The 14989-nt window shown below is 45.9% G+C and overlaps 15 non-coding genes across 15 annotated transcripts; 2 read left to right on the plus strand and 13 right to left on the minus strand.

The window, feature by feature from the left end:
- Positions 1-1095: 1095 nt before the first annotated feature.
- On the minus strand, positions 1096-1167 carry trnad-guc (transfer RNA aspartic acid (anticodon GUC)). Its single transcript has one exon. It is a non-coding gene; the product is annotated as a tRNA-Asp (tRNA).
- A 240-nt stretch (positions 1168-1407) lies between these two features.
- trnav-uac (transfer RNA valine (anticodon UAC)) lies at positions 1408-1480 on the plus strand. The gene has a single exon. It is a non-coding gene; the product is annotated as a tRNA-Val (tRNA).
- Positions 1481-2471: 991 nt separating this feature from the next.
- Positions 2472-2543, minus strand: trnad-guc (transfer RNA aspartic acid (anticodon GUC)). Its single transcript has one exon. It is a non-coding gene; the product is annotated as a tRNA-Asp (tRNA).
- Positions 2544-3847: 1304 nt separating this feature from the next.
- On the minus strand, positions 3848-3919 carry trnad-guc (transfer RNA aspartic acid (anticodon GUC)). The gene has a single exon. It is a non-coding gene; the product is annotated as a tRNA-Asp (tRNA).
- Positions 3920-4159: 240 nt separating this feature from the next.
- trnav-uac (transfer RNA valine (anticodon UAC)) lies at positions 4160-4232 on the plus strand. The gene has a single exon. It is a non-coding gene; the product is annotated as a tRNA-Val (tRNA).
- Positions 4233-5224: 992 nt separating this feature from the next.
- trnad-guc (transfer RNA aspartic acid (anticodon GUC)) lies at positions 5225-5296 on the minus strand. Its single transcript has one exon. It is a non-coding gene; the product is annotated as a tRNA-Asp (tRNA).
- A 616-nt stretch (positions 5297-5912) lies between these two features.
- Positions 5913-5984, minus strand: trnad-guc (transfer RNA aspartic acid (anticodon GUC)). The gene has a single exon. It is a non-coding gene; the product is annotated as a tRNA-Asp (tRNA).
- Positions 5985-6601: 617 nt separating this feature from the next.
- Positions 6602-6673, minus strand: trnad-guc (transfer RNA aspartic acid (anticodon GUC)). The gene has a single exon. It is a non-coding gene; the product is annotated as a tRNA-Asp (tRNA).
- Positions 6674-7977: 1304 nt separating this feature from the next.
- trnad-guc (transfer RNA aspartic acid (anticodon GUC)) lies at positions 7978-8049 on the minus strand. The gene has a single exon. It is a non-coding gene; the product is annotated as a tRNA-Asp (tRNA).
- A 616-nt stretch (positions 8050-8665) lies between these two features.
- On the minus strand, positions 8666-8737 carry trnad-guc (transfer RNA aspartic acid (anticodon GUC)). The gene has a single exon. It is a non-coding gene; the product is annotated as a tRNA-Asp (tRNA).
- A 1304-nt stretch (positions 8738-10041) lies between these two features.
- trnad-guc (transfer RNA aspartic acid (anticodon GUC)) lies at positions 10042-10113 on the minus strand. The gene has a single exon. It is a non-coding gene; the product is annotated as a tRNA-Asp (tRNA).
- A 1304-nt stretch (positions 10114-11417) lies between these two features.
- trnad-guc (transfer RNA aspartic acid (anticodon GUC)) lies at positions 11418-11489 on the minus strand. Its single transcript has one exon. It is a non-coding gene; the product is annotated as a tRNA-Asp (tRNA).
- A 616-nt stretch (positions 11490-12105) lies between these two features.
- Positions 12106-12177, minus strand: trnad-guc (transfer RNA aspartic acid (anticodon GUC)). Its single transcript has one exon. It is a non-coding gene; the product is annotated as a tRNA-Asp (tRNA).
- A 1305-nt stretch (positions 12178-13482) lies between these two features.
- On the minus strand, positions 13483-13554 carry trnad-guc (transfer RNA aspartic acid (anticodon GUC)). The gene has a single exon. It is a non-coding gene; the product is annotated as a tRNA-Asp (tRNA).
- A 617-nt stretch (positions 13555-14171) lies between these two features.
- Positions 14172-14243, minus strand: trnad-guc (transfer RNA aspartic acid (anticodon GUC)). Its single transcript has one exon. It is a non-coding gene; the product is annotated as a tRNA-Asp (tRNA).
- Between the last annotated feature and the right edge of the window lie 746 nt (positions 14244-14989).

A 14989-nucleotide genomic window follows, 5' to 3' on the forward strand; every position in this document is an offset into this window, starting at 1 on the left:
CTGGGCACGTGCGTAAAAGTCATCTTCAGCAGTTTCCGTAGTGTAGTGGTTATCACGTTGGCTTTACACGCGAAAAGTCCCCTGTTCAAAACTGGGCGGAAACAGTATTCTTTGTTCCTGCTTACTCCACACAATAACACTCTATGTAGTGGAATTGTCAGAAACTGGGTAAGTACAACTGCCCCAGGGTTAGCTTTTCCTCCACACAATCAAAGTGTTCTGACTAGCCTTCCCAGCAAACTGGATGAAAAGAGGCAGAATTTTCCATTCTGATGCGCAACCTTTCATGCATGCCGAGGTAGGCAATCATATCGTTAATGTGAAGCGGTCTCTGACAGCAGGAACATGCTTGATATGTATGGTCTCTGTGTTAAAAGGCTGTTGTCGTTCTAGCAACTGGTAGAAAACTCCCCGTCATGGAATCGAACCCTGGTTTTCCGCGTGACAAGCGGAGATACTATCCACTATACTAACGAGGACTGCGCTAGTAGCGTTTTTGGGCTAATGAAAAAAAAGTGGCGCTGTTCCGGCCTTTAAAGGGAATTCTTAGAGCTATACAGGGGAGGCTTTAAGTGTACTAGACATTTACTGTCACTCAATGACACAGCAGCTGTGACTGAATCCATTCGGAAATCATGTCGTCTGGCATCTGAAATGTTTGCAGTCAAGTGTGAATGGTGCATTGAGCCTGGGCACGTGCGTAAAAGTCATCTTCAGCAGTTTCCGTAGTGTAGTGGTTATCACGTTGGCTTTACACGCGAAAAGTCCCCTGTTTGAAACTGGGCGGAAACAGTATTCTTTGTTCCTGCTTACTCCACACAATAACACTCTATGTAGTGGAATTGTCAGAAACTGGGTAAGTACAACTGCCCCAGGGTTAGCTTTTCCTCCACACAATCAAAGTGTTCTGACTAGCCTTCCCAGCAAACTGGATGAAAAGAGGCAGAATTTTCCATTCTGATGCGCAACCTTTCATGCATGCCGAGGTAGGCAATCATATCGTTAATGTGAAGCGGTCTCTGACAGCAGGAACATGCTTGATATGTATGGTCTCTGTGTTAAAAGGCTGTTGTCGTTCTAGCAACTGGTAGAAAACTCCCCGTCAGGGAATCGAACCCTGGTCTTCCGCGTGACAAGCGGAGATACTATCCACTATACTAACGAGGACTGCGCTAGTAGCGTTTTTGGGCTAATGAAAAAAAAGTGGCGCTGTTCCGGCCTTTAAAGGGAATTCTTAGAGCTATACAGGGGAGGCTTTAAGTGTACTAGACATTTACTGTCACTCAATGACACAGCAGCTGTGACTGAATCCATTCGGAAATCATGTCGTCTGGCATCTGAAATGTTTGCAGTCAAGTGTGAATGGTGCATTGAGCCTGGGCACGTGCGTAAAAGTCATCTTCAGCAGTTTCCGTAGTGTAGTGGTTATCACGTTGGCTTTACAAGCGAAAAGTCCCCTGTTCAAAACTGGGCGGAAACAGTATTCTTTGTTCCTGCTTACTCCACACAATAACACTCTATGTAGTGGAATTGTCAGAAACTAGGTAAGTACAACTGCCCCAGGGTTAGCTTTTCCTCCACACAATCAAAGCGTTCTGACTAGCCTTCCCAGCAAACTGGATGAAAAGAGGCAGAATTTTCCATTCTGATGCGCAACCTTTCATGCATGCCGAGGTAGGCAATCATATCGTTAATGTGAAGCGGTCTCTGACAGCAGGAACATGCTTGATATGTATGGTCTCTGTGTTAAATGGCTGTTGTCGTTCTAGCAACTGGTAGAAAACTCCCCGTCAGGGAATCGAACCCTGGTTTTCCGCGTGACAAGCGGAGATACTATCCACTATACTAACGAGGACTGCGCTAGTAGCGTTTTTGGGCTAATGAAAAAAAAGTGGCGCTGTTCCGGCCTTTAAAGGGAATTCTTAGAGCTATACAGGGGAGGCTTTAAGTGTACTAGACATTTACTGTCACTCAATGACACAGCAGCTGTGACTGAATCCATTCGGAAATCATGTCGTCTGGCATCTGAAATGTTTGCAGTCAAGTGTGAATGGTGCATTGAGCCTGGGCACGTGCGTAAAAGTCATCTTCAGCAGTTTCCGTAGTGTAGTGGTTATCACGTTGGCTTTACACGCGAAAAGTCCCCTGTTTGAAACTGGGCGGAAACAGTATTCTTTGTTCCTGCTTACTCCACACAATAACACTCTATGTAGTGGAATTGTCAGAAACTGGGTAAGTACAACTGCCCCAGGGTTAGCTTTTCCTCCACACAATCAAAGTGTTCTGACTAGCCTTCCCAGCAAACTGGATGAAAAGAGGCAGAATTTTCCATTCTGATGCGCAACCTTTCATGCATGCCGAGGTAGGCAATCATATCGTTAATGTGAAGCGGTCTCTGACAGCAGGAACATGCTTGATATGTATGGTCTCTGTGTTAAAAGGCTGTTGTCGTTCTAGCAACTGGTAGAAAACTCCCCGTCAGGGAATCGAACCCTGGTCTTCCGCGTGACAAGCGGAGATACTATCCACTATACTAACGAGGACTGCGCTAGTAGCGTTTTTGGGCTAATGAAAAAAAAGTGGCGCTGTTCCGGCCTTTAAAGGGAATTCTTAGAGCTATACAGGGGAGGCTTTAAGTGTACTAGACATTTACTGTCACTCAATGACACAGCAGCTGTGACTGAATCCATTCGGAAATCATGTCGTCTGGCATCTGAAATGTTTGCAGTCAAGTGTGAATGGTGCATTGAGCCTGGGCACGTGCGTAAAAGTCATCTTCAGCAGTTTCCGTAGTGTAGTGGTTATCACGTTGGCTTTACACGCGAAAAGTCCCCTGTTCAAAACTGGGCGGAAACAGTATTCTTTGTTCCTGCTTACTCCACACAATAACACTCTATGTAGTGGAATTGTCAGAAACTGGGTAAGTACAACTGCCCCAGGGTTAGCTTTTCCTCCACACAATCAAAGTGTTCTGACTAGCCTTCCCAGCAAACTGGATGAAAAGAGGCAGAATTTTCCATTCTGATGCGCAACCTTTCATGCATGCCGAGGTAGGCAATCATATCGTTAATGTGAAGCGGTCTCTGACAGCAGGAACATGCTTGATATGTATGGTCTCTGTGTTAAAAGGCTGTTGTCGTTCTAGCAACTGGTAGAAAACTCCCCGTCATGGAATCGAACCCTGGTTTTCCGCGTGACAAGCGGAGATACTATCCACTATACTAACGAGGACTGCGCTAGTAGCGTTTTTGGGCTAATGAAAAAAAAGTGGCGCTGTTCCGGCCTTTAAAGGGAATTCTTAGAGCTATACAGGGGAGGCTTTAAGTGTACTAGACATTTACTGTCACTCAATGACACAGCAGCTGTGACTGAATCCATTCGGAAATCATGTCGTCTGGCATCTGAAATGTTTGCAGTCAAGTGTGAATGGTGCATTGAGCCTGGGCACGTGCGTAAAAGTCATCTTCAGCAGTTTCCGTAGTGTAGTGGTTATCACGTTGGCTTTACACGCGAAAAGTCCCCTGTTTGAAACTGGGCGGAAACAGTATTCTTTGTTCCTGCTTACTCCACACAATAACACTCTATGTAGTGGAATTGTCAGAAACTGGGTAAGTACAACTGCCCCAGGGTTAGCTTTTCCTCCACACAATCAAAGTGTTCTGACTAGCCTTCCCAGCAAACTGGATGAAAAGAGGCAGAATTTTCCATTCTGATGCGCAACCTTTCATGCATGCCGAGGTAGGCAATCATATCGTTAATGTGAAGCGGTCTCTGACAGCAGGAACATGCTTGATATGTATGGTCTCTGTGTTAAAAGGCTGTTGTCGTTCTAGCAACTGGTAGAAAACTCCCCGTCAGGGAATCGAACCCTGGTCTTCCGCGTGACAAGCGGAGATACTATCCACTATACTAACGAGGACTGCGCTAGTAGCGTTTTTGGGCTAATGAAAAAAAAGTGGCGCTGTTCCGGCCTTTAAAGGGAATTCTTAGAGCTATACAGGGGAGGCTTTAAGTGTACTAGACATTTACTGTCACTCAATGACACAGCAGCTGTGACTGAATCCATTCGGAAATCATGTCGTCTGGCATCTGAAATGTTTGCAGTCAAGTGTGAATGGTGCATTGAGCCTGGGCACGTGCGTAAAAGTCATCTTCAGCAGTTTCCGTAGTGTAGTGGTTATCACGTTGGCTTTACAAGCGAAAAGTCCCCTGTTCAAAACTGGGCGGAAACAGTATTCTTTGTTCCTGCTTACTCCACACAATAACACTCTATGTAGTGGAATTGTCAGAAACTAGGTAAGTACAACTGCCCCAGGGTTAGCTTTTCCTCCACACAATCAAAGCGTTCTGACTAGCCTTCCCAGCAAACTGGATGAAAAGAGGCAGAATTTTCCATTCTGATGCGCAACCTTTCATGCATGCCGAGGTAGGCAATCATATCGTTAATGTGAAGCGGTCTCTGACAGCAGGAACATGCTTGATATGTATGGTCTCTGTGTTAAATGGCTGTTGTCGTTCTAGCAACTGGTAGAAAACTCCCCGTCAGGGAATCGAACCCTGGTTTTCCGCGTGACAAGCGGAGATACTATCCACTATACTAACGAGGACTGCGCTAGTAGCGTTTTTGGGCTAATGAAAAAAAAGTGCCGCTGTTCCGGCCTTTAAAGGGAATTCTTAGAGCTATACAGGGGAGGCTTTAAGTGTACTAGACATTTACTGTCACTCAATGACACAGCAGCTGTGACTGAATCCATTCGGAAATCATGTCGTCTGGCATCTGAAATGTTTGCAGTCAAGTGTGAATGGTGCATTGAGCCTGGGCACGTGCGTAAAAGTCATCTTCAGCAGTTTCCGTAGTGTAGTGGTTATCACGTTGGCTTTACACGCGAAAAGTCCCCTGTTTGGAAACTGGGCGGAAACAGTATTCTTTGTTCCTGCTTACTCCACACAATAACACTCTATGTAGTGGAATTGTCAGAAACTGGGTAAGTACAACTGCCCCAGGGTTAGCTTTTCCTCCACACAATCAAAGCGTTCTGACTAGCCTTCCCAGCAAACTGGATGAAAAGAGGCAGAATTTTCCATTCTGATGCGCAACCTTTCATGCATGCCGAGGTAGGCAATCATATCGTTAATGTGAAGCGGTCTCTGACAGCAGGAACATGCTTGATATGTATGGTCTCTGTGTTAAATGGCTGTTGTCGTTCTAGCAACTGGTAGAAAACTCCCCGTCAGGGAATCGAACCCTGGTCTTCCGCGTGACAAGCGGAGATACTATCCACTATACTAACGAGGACTGCGCTAGTAGCGTTTTTGGGCTAATGAAAAAACAGTGGCGCTGTTCCGGCCTTTAAAGGGAATTCTTAGAGCTATACAGGGGAGGCTTTAAGTGTACTAGACATTTACTGTCACTCAATGACACAGCAGCTGTGACTGAATCCATTCGGAAATCATGTCGTCTGGCATCTGAAATGTTTGCAGTCAAGTGTGAATGGTGCATTGAGCCTGGGCACGTGCGTAAAAGTCATCTTCAGCAGTTTCCGTAGTGTAGTGGTTATCACGTTGGCTTTACACGCGAAAAGTCCCCTGTTTGAAACTGGGCGGAAACAGTATTCTTTGTTCCTGCTTACTCCACACAATAACACTCTATGTAGTGGAATTGTCAGAAACTAGGTAAGTACAACTGCCCCAGGGTTAGCTTTTCCTCCACACAATCAAAGCGTTCTGACTAGCCTTCCCAGCAAACTGGATGAAAAGAGGCAGAATTTTCCATTCTGATGCGCAACCTTTCATGCATGCCGAGGTAGGCAATCATATCGTTAATGTGAAGCGGTCTCTGACAGCAGGAACATGCTTGATATGTATGGTCTCTGTGTTAAATGGCTGTTGTCGTTCTAGCAACTGGTAGAAAACTCCCCGTCAGGGAATCGAACCCTGGTCTTCCGCGTGACAAGCGGAGATACTATCCACTATACTAACGAGGACTGCGCTAGTAGCGTTTTTGGGCTAATGAAAAAACAGTGGCGCTGTTCCGGCCTTTAAAGGGAATTCTTAGAGCTATACAGGGGAGGCTTTAAGTGTACTAGACATTTACTGTCACTCAATGACACAGCAGCTGTGACTGAATCCATTCGGAAATCATGTCGTCTGGCATCTGAAATGTTTGCAGTCAAGTGTGAATGGTGCATTGAGCCTGGGCACGTGCGTAAAAGTCATCTTCAGCAGTTTCCGTAGTGTAGTGGTTATCACGTTGGCTTTACACGCGAAAAGTCCCCTGTTTGGAAACTGGGCGGAAACAGTATTCTTTGTTCCTGCTTACTCCACACAATAACACTCTATGTAGTGGAATTGTCAGAAACTGGGTAAGTACAACTGCCCCAGGGTTAGCTTTTCCTCCACACAATCAAAGCGTTCTGACTAGCCTTCCCAGCAAACTGGATGAAAAGAGGCAGAATTTTCCATTCTGATGCGCAACCTTTCATGCATGCCGAGGTAGGCAATCATATCGTTAATGTGAAGCGGTCTCTGACAGCAGGAACATGCTTGATATGTATGGTCTCTGTGTTAAATGGCTGTTGTCGTTCTAGCAACTGGTAGAAAACTCCCCGTCAGGGAATCGAACCCTGGTCTTCCGCGTGACAAGCGGAGATACTATCCACTATACTAACGAGGACTGCGCTAGTAGCGTTTTTGGGCTAATGAAAAAACAGTGGCGCTGTTCCGGCCTTTAAAGGGAATTCTTAGAGCTATACAGGGGAGGCTTTAAGTGTACTAGACATTTACTGTCACTCAATGACACAGCAGCTGTGACTGAATCCATTCGGAAATCATGTCGTCTGGCATCTGAAATGTTTGCAGTCAAGTGTGAATGGTGCATTGAGCCTGGGCACGTGCGTAAAAGTCATCTTCAGCAGTTTCCGTAGTGTAGTGGTTATCACGTTGGCTTTACACGCGAAAAGTCCCCTGTTCAAAACTGGGCGGAAACAGTATTCTTTGTTCCTGCTTACTCCACACAATAACACTCTATGTAGTGGAATTGTCAGAAACTGGGTAAGTACAACTGCCCCAGGGTTAGCTTTTCCTCCACACAATCAAAGTGTTCTGACTAGCCTTCCCAGCAAACTGGATGAAAAGAGGCAGAATTTTCCATTCTGATGCGCAACCTTTCATGCATGCCGAGGTAGGCAATCATATCGTTAATGTGAAGCGGTCTCTGACAGCAGGAACATGCTTGATATGTATGGTCTCTGTGTTAAAAGGCTGTTGTCGTTCTAGCAACTGGTAGAAAACTCCCCGTCAGGGAATCGAACCCTGGTTTTCCGCGTGACAAGCGGAGATACTATCCACTATACTAACGAGGACTGCGCTAGTAGCGTTTTTGGGCTAATGAAAAAAAAGTGGCGCTGTTCCGGCCTTTAAAGGGAATTCTTAGAGCTATACAGGGGAGGCTTTAAGTGTACTAGACATTTACTGTCACTCAATGACACAGCAGCTGTGACTGAATCCATTCGGAAATCATGTCGTCTGGCATCTGAAATGTTTGCAGTCAAGTGTGAATGGTGCATTGAGCCTGGGCACGTGCGTAAAAGTCATCTTCAGCAGTTTCCGTAGTGTAGTGGTTATCACGTTGGCTTTACACGCGAAAAGTCCCCTGTTTGAAACTGGGCGGAAACAGTATTCTTTGTTCCTGCTTACTCCACACAATAACACTCTATGTAGTGGAATTGTCAGAAACTGGGTAAGTACAACTGCCCCAGGGTTAGCTTTTCCTCCACACAATCAAAGTGTTCTGACTAGCCTTCCCAGCAAACTGGATGAAAAGAGGCAGAATTTTCCATTCTGATGCGCAACCTTTCATGCATGCCGAGGTAGGCAATCATATCGTTAATGTGAAGCGGTCTCTGACAGCAGGAACATGCTTGATATGTATGGTCTCTGTGTTAAATGGCTGTTGTCGTTCTAGCAACTGGTAGAAAACTCCCCGTCAGGGAATCGAACCCTGGTCTTCCGCGTGACAAGCGGAGATACTATCCACTATACTAACGAGGACTGCGCTAGTAGCGTTTTTGGGCTAATGAAAAAACAGTGGCGCTGTTCCGGCCTTTAAAGGGAATTCTTAGAGCTATACAGGGGAGGCTTTAAGTGTACTAGACATTTACTGTCACTCAATGACACAGCAGCTGTGACTGAATCCATTCGGAAATCATGTCGTCTGGCATCTGAAATGTTTGCAGTCAAGTGTGAATGGTGCATTGAGCCTGGGCACGTGCGTAAAAGTCATCTTCAGCAGTTTCCGTAGTGTAGTGGTTATCACGTTGGCTTTACACGCGAAAAGTCCCCTGTTTGAAACTGGGCGGAAACAGTATTCTTTGTTCCTGCTTACTCCACACAATAACACTCTATGTAGTGGAATTGTCAGAAACTAGGTAAGTACAACTGCCCCAGGGTTAGCTTTTCCTCCACACAATCAAAGCGTTCTGACTAGCCTTCCCAGCAAACTGGATGAAAAGAGGCAGAATTTTCCATTCTGATGCGCAACCTTTCATGCATGCCGAGGTAGGCAATCATATCGTTAATGTGAAGCGGTCTCTGACAGCAGGAACATGCTTGATATGTATGGTCTCTGTGTTAAATGGCTGTTGTCGTTCTAGCAACTGGTAGAAAACTCCCCGTCAGGGAATCGAACCCTGGTCTTCCGCGTGACAAGCGGAGATACTATCCACTATACTAACGAGGACTGCGCTAGTAGCGTTTTTGGGCTAATGAAAAAACAGTGGCGCTGTTCCGGCCTTTAAAGGGAATTCTTAGAGCTATACAGGGGAGGCTTTAAGTGTACTAGACATTTACTGTCACTCAATGACACAGCAGCTGTGACTGAATCCATTCGGAAATCATGTCGTCTGGCATCTGAAATGTTTGCAGTCAAGTGTGAATGGTGCATTGAGCCTGGGCACGTGCGTAAAAGTCATCTTCAGCAGTTTCCGTAGTGTAGTGGTTATCACGTTGGCTTTACACGCGAAAAGTCCCCCGTTCGAAGCTGGGTGGAAACAGTATTCTTTGTTCCTGCTTACTCCACACAATAACACTCTATGTAGTGGAATTGTCAGAAACTAGGTAAGTACAACTGCCCCAGGGTTAGCTTTTCCTCCACACAATCAAAGCGTTCTGACTAGCCTTCCCAGCAAACTGGATGAAAAGAGGCAGAATTTTCCATTCTGATGCGCAACCTTTCATGCATGCCGAGGTAGGCAATCATATCGTTAATGTGAAGCGGTCTCTGACAGCAGGAACATGCTTGATATGTATGGTCTCTGTGTTAAAAGGCTGTTGTCGTTCTAGCAACTGGTAGAAAACTCACCGTCAGGGAATCGAACCCTGGTCTTCCGCGTGACAAGCGGAGATACTATCCACTATACTAACGAGGACTGCGCTAGTAGCGTTTTTGGGCTAATGAAAAAACAGTGGCGCTGTTCCGGCCTTTAAAGGGAATTCTTAGAGCTATACAGGGGAGGCTTTAAGTGTACTAGACATTTACTGTCACTCAATGACACAGCAGCTGTGACTGAATCCATTCGGAAATCATGTCGTCTGGCATCTGAAATGTTTGCAGTCAAGTGTGAATGGTGCATTGAGCCTGGGCACGTGCGTAAAAGTCATCTTCAGCAGTTTCCGTAGTGTAGTGGTTATCACGTTGGCTTTACACGCGAAAAGTCCCCTGTTTGAAACTGGGCGGAAACAGTATTCTTTGTTCCTGCTTACTCCACACAATAACACTCTATGTAGTGGAATTGTCAGAAACTAGGTAAGTACAACTGCCCCAGGGTTAGCTTTTCCTCCACACAATCAAAGCGTTCTGACTAGCCTTCCCAGCAAACTGGATGAAAAGAGGCAGAATTTTCCATTCTGATGCGCAACCTTTCATGCATGCCGAGGTAGGCAATCATATCGTTAATGTGAAGCGGTCTCTGACAGCAGGAACATGCTTGATATGTATGGTCTCTGTGTTAAATGGCTGTTGTCGTTCTAGCAACTGGTAGAAAACTCCCCGTCAGGGAATCGAACCCTGGTCTTCCGCGTGACAAGCGGAGATACTATCCACTATACTAACGAGGACTGCGCTAGTAGCGTTTTTGGGCTAATGAAAAAACAGTGGCGCTGTTCCGGCCTTTAAAGGGAATTCTTAGAGCTATACAGGGGAGGCTTTAAGTGTACTAGACATTTACTGTCACTCAATGACACAGCAGCTGTGACTGAATCCATTCGGAAATCATGTCGTCTGGCATCTGAAATGTTTGCAGTCAAGTGTGAATGGTGCATTGAGCCTGGGCACGTGCGTAAAAGTCATCTTCAGCAGTTTCCGTAGTGTAGTGGTTATCACGTTGGCTTTACACGCGAAAAGTCCCCCGTTCGAAGCTGGGCGGAAACAGTATTCTTTGTTCCTGCTTACTCCACACAATAACACTCTATGTAGTGGAATTGTCAGAAACTAGGTAAGTACAACTGCCCCAGGGTTAGCTTTTCCTCCACACAATCAAAGCGTTCTGACTAGCCTTCCCAGCAAACTGGATGAAAAGAGGCAGAATTTTCCATTCTGATGCGCAACCTTTCATGCATGCCGAGGTAGGCAATCATATCGTTAATGTGAAGCGGTCTCTGACAGCAGGAACATGCTTGATATGTATGGTCTCTGTGTTAAAAGGCTGTTGTCGTTCTAGCAACTGGTAGAAAACTCACCGTCAGGGAATCGAACCCTGGTCTTCCGCGTGACAAGCGGAGATACTATCCACTATACTAACGAGGACTGCGCTAGTAGCGTTTTTGGGCTAATGAAAAAACAGTGGCGCTGTTCCGGCCTTTAAAGGGAATTCTTAGAGCTATACAGGGGAGGCTTTAAGTGTACTAGACATTTACTGTCACTCAATGACACAGCAGCTGTGACTGAATCCATTCGGAAATCATGTCGTCTGGCATCTGAAATGTTTGCAGTCAAGTGTGAATGGTGCATTGAGCCTGGGCACGTGCGTAAAAGTCATCTTCAGCAGTTTCCGTAGTGTAGTGGTTATCACGTTGGCTTTACACGCGAAAAGTCCCCTGTTTGAAACTGGGCGGAAACAGTATTCTTTGTTCCTGCTTACTCCACACAATAACACTCTATGTAGTGGAATTGTCAGAAACTAGGTAAGTACAACTGCCCCAGGGTTAGCTTTTCCTCCACACAATCAAAGCGTTCTGACTAGCCTTCCCAGCAAACTGGATGAAAAGAGGCAGAATTTTCCATTCTGATGCGCAACCTTTCATGCATGCCGAGGTAGGCAATCATATCGTTAATGTGAAGCGGTCTCTGACAGCAGGAACATGCTTGATATGTATGGTCTCTGTGTTAAATGGCTGTTGTCGTTCTAGCAACTGGTAGAAAACTCCCCGTCAGGGAATCGAACCCTGGTCTTCCGCGTGACAAGCGGAGATACTATCCACTATACTAACGAGGACTGCGCTAGTAGCGTTTTTGGGCTAATGAAAAAACAGTGGCGCTGTTCCGGCCTTTAAAGGGAATTCTTAGAGCTATACAGGGGAGGCTTTAAGTGTACTAGACATTTACTGTCACTCAATGACACAGCAGCTGTGACTGAATCCATTCGGAAATCATGTCGTCTGGCATCTGAAATGTTTGCAGTCAAGTGTGAATGGTGCATTGAGCCTGGGCACGTGCGTAAAAGTCATCTTCAGCAGTTTCCGTAGTGTAGTGGTTATCACGTTGGCTTTACACGCGAAAAGTCCCCTGTTTGAAACTGGGCGGAAACAGTATTCTTTGTTCCTGCTTACTCCACACAATAACACTCTATGTAGTGGAATTGTCAGAAACTAGGTAAGTACAACTGCCCCAGGGTTAGCTTTTCCTCCACACAATCAAAGCGTTCTGACTAGCCTTCCCAGCAAACTGGATGAAAAGAGGCAGAATTTTCCATTCTGATGCGCAACCTTTCATGCATGCCGAGGTAGGCAATCATATCGTTAATGTGAAGCGGTCTCTGACAGCAGGAACATGCTTGATATGTATGGTCTCTGTGTTAAATGGCTGTTGTCGTTCTAGCAACTGGTAGAAAACTCCCCGTCAGGGAATCGAACCCTGGTCTTCCGCGTGACAAGCGGAGATACTATCCACTATACTAACGAGGACTGCGCTAGTAGCGTTTTTGGGCTAATGAAAAAACAGTGGCGCTGTTCCGGCCTTTAAAGGGAATTCTTAGAGCTATACAGGGGAGGCTTTAAGTGTACTAGACATTTACTGTCACTCAATGACACAGCAGCTGTGACTGAATCCATTCGGAAATCATGTCGTCTGGCATCTGAAATGTTTGCAGTCAAGTGTGAATGGTGCATTGAGCCTGGGCACGTGCGTAAAAGTCATCTTCAGCAGTTTCCGTAGTGTAGTGGTTATCACGTTGGCTTTACACGCGAAAAGTCCCCTGTTTGAAACTGGGCGGAAACAGTATTCTTTGTTCCTGCTTACTCCACACAATAACACTCTATGTAGTGGAATTGTCAGAAACTAGGTAAGTACAACTGCCCCAGGGTTAGCTTTTCCTCCACACAATCAAAGCGTTCTGACTAGCCTTCCCAGCAAACTGGATGAAAAGAGGCAGAATTTTCCATTCTGATGCGCAACCTTTCATGCATGCCGAGGTAGGCAATCATATCGTTAATGTGAAGCGGTCTCTGACAGCAGGAACATGCTTGATATGTATGGTCTCTGTGTTAAATGGCTGTTGTCGTTCTAGCAACTGGTAGAAAACTCCCCGTCAGGGAATCAAACCCTGGTCTTCCGCGTGACAAGCGGAGATACTATCCACTATACTAACGAGGACTGCGCTAGTAGCGTTTTTGGGCTAATGAAAAAACAGTGGCGCTGTTCCGGCCTTTAAAGGGAATTCTTAGAGCTATACAGGGGAGGCTTTAAGTGTACTAGACATTTACTGTCACTCAATGACACAGCAGCTGTGACTGAATCCATTCGGAAATCATGTCGTCTGGCATCTGAAATGTTTGCAGTCAAGTGTGAATGGTGCATTGAGCCTGGGCACGTGCGTAAAAGTCATCTTCAGCAGTTTCCGTAGTGTAGTGGTTATCACGTTGGCTTTACACGCGAAAAGTCCCCTGTTTGGAAACTGGGCGGAAACAGTATTCTTTGTTCCTGCTTACTCCACACAATAACACTCTATGTAGTGGAATTGTCAGAAACTGGGTAAGTACAACTGCCCCAGGGTTAGCTTTTCCTCCACACAATCAAAGCGTTCTGACTAGCCTTCCCAGCAAACTGGATGAAAAGAGGCAGAATTTTCCATTCTGATGCGCAACCTTTCATGCATGCCGAGGTAGGCAATCATATCGTTAATGTGAAGCGGTCTCTGACAGCAGGAACATGCTTGATATGTATGGTCTCTGTGTTAAATGGCTGTTGTCGTTCTAGCAACTGGTAGAAAACTCCCCGTCAGGGAATCGAACCCTGGTCTTCCGCGTGACAAGCGGAGATACTATCCACTATACTAACGAGGACTGCGCTAGTAGCGTTTTTGGGCTAATGAAAAAACAGTGGCGCTGTTCCGGCCTTTAAAGGGAATTCTTAGAGCTATACAGGGGAGGCTTTAAGTGTACTAGACATTTACTGTCACTCAATGACACAGCAGCTGTGACTGAATCCATTCGGAAATCATGTCGTCTGGCATCTGAAATGTTTGCAGTCAAGTGTGAATGGTGCATTGAGCCTGGGCACGTGCGTAAAAGTCATCTTCAGCAGTTTCCGTAGTGTAGTGGTTATCACGTTGGCTTTACACGCGAAAAGTCCCCTGTTTGGAAACTGGCCGGAAACAGTATTCTTTGTTCCTGCTTACTCCACACAATAACACTCTATGTAGTGGAATTGTCAGAAACTGGGTAAGTACAACTGCCCCAGGGTTAGCTTTTCCTCCACACAATCAAAGCGTTCTGACTAGCCTTCCCAGCAAACTGGATGAAAAGAGGCAGAATTTTCCATTCTGATGCGCAACCTTTCATGCATGCCGAGGTAGGCAATCATATCGTTAATGTGAAGCGGTCTCTGACAGCAGGAACATGCTTGATATGTATGGTCTCTGTGTTAAAAGGCTGTTGTCGTTCTAGCAACTGGTAGAAAACTCCCCGTCAGGGAATCGAACCCTGGTCTTCCGCGTGACAAGCGGAGATACTATCCACTATACTAACGAGGACTGCGCTAGTAGCGTTTTTGGGCTAATGAAAAAACAGTGGCGCTGTTCCGGCCTTTAAAGGGAATTCTTAGAGCTATACAGGGGAGGCTTTAAGTGTACTAGACATTTACTGTCACTCAATGACACAGCAGCTGTGACTGAATCCATTCGGAAATCATGTCGTCTGGCATCTGAAATGTTTGCAGTCAAGTGTGAATGGTGCATTGAGCCTGGGCACGTGCGTAAAAGTCATCTTCAGCAGTTTCCGTAGTGTAGTGGTTATCACGTTGGCTTTACACGCGAAAAGTCCCCCGTTCGAAGCTGGGCGGAAACAGTATTCTTTGTTCCTGCTTACTCCACACAATAACACTCTATGTAGTGGAATTGTCAGAAACTAGGTAAGTACAACTGCCCCAGGGTTAGCTTTTCCTCCACACAATCAAAGCGTTCTGACTAGCCTTCCCAGCAAACTGGATGAAAAGAGGCAGAATTTTCCATTCTGATGCGCAACCTTTCATGCATGCCGAGGTAGGCAATCATATCGTTAATGTGAAGCGGTCTCTGACAGCAGGAACATGCTTGATATGTATGGTCTCTGTGTTAAAAGGCTGTTGTCGTTCTAGCAACTGGTAGAAAACTCACCGTCAGGGAATCGAACCCTGGTCTTCCGCGTGACAAGCGGAGATACTATCCACTATACTAACGAGGACTGCGCTAGTAGCGTTTTTGGGCTAATGAAAAAACAGTGGCGCTGTTCCGGCCTTTAA

This window comes from Anarhichas minor, unplaced genomic scaffold (assembly GCF_050575085.1).
Source record: "Anarhichas minor isolate MPS153535 unplaced genomic scaffold, ASM5057508v1 ptg000017l, whole genome shotgun sequence".
Lineage (NCBI taxonomy): Eukaryota > Metazoa > Chordata > Actinopteri > Perciformes > Anarhichadidae > Anarhichas > Anarhichas minor.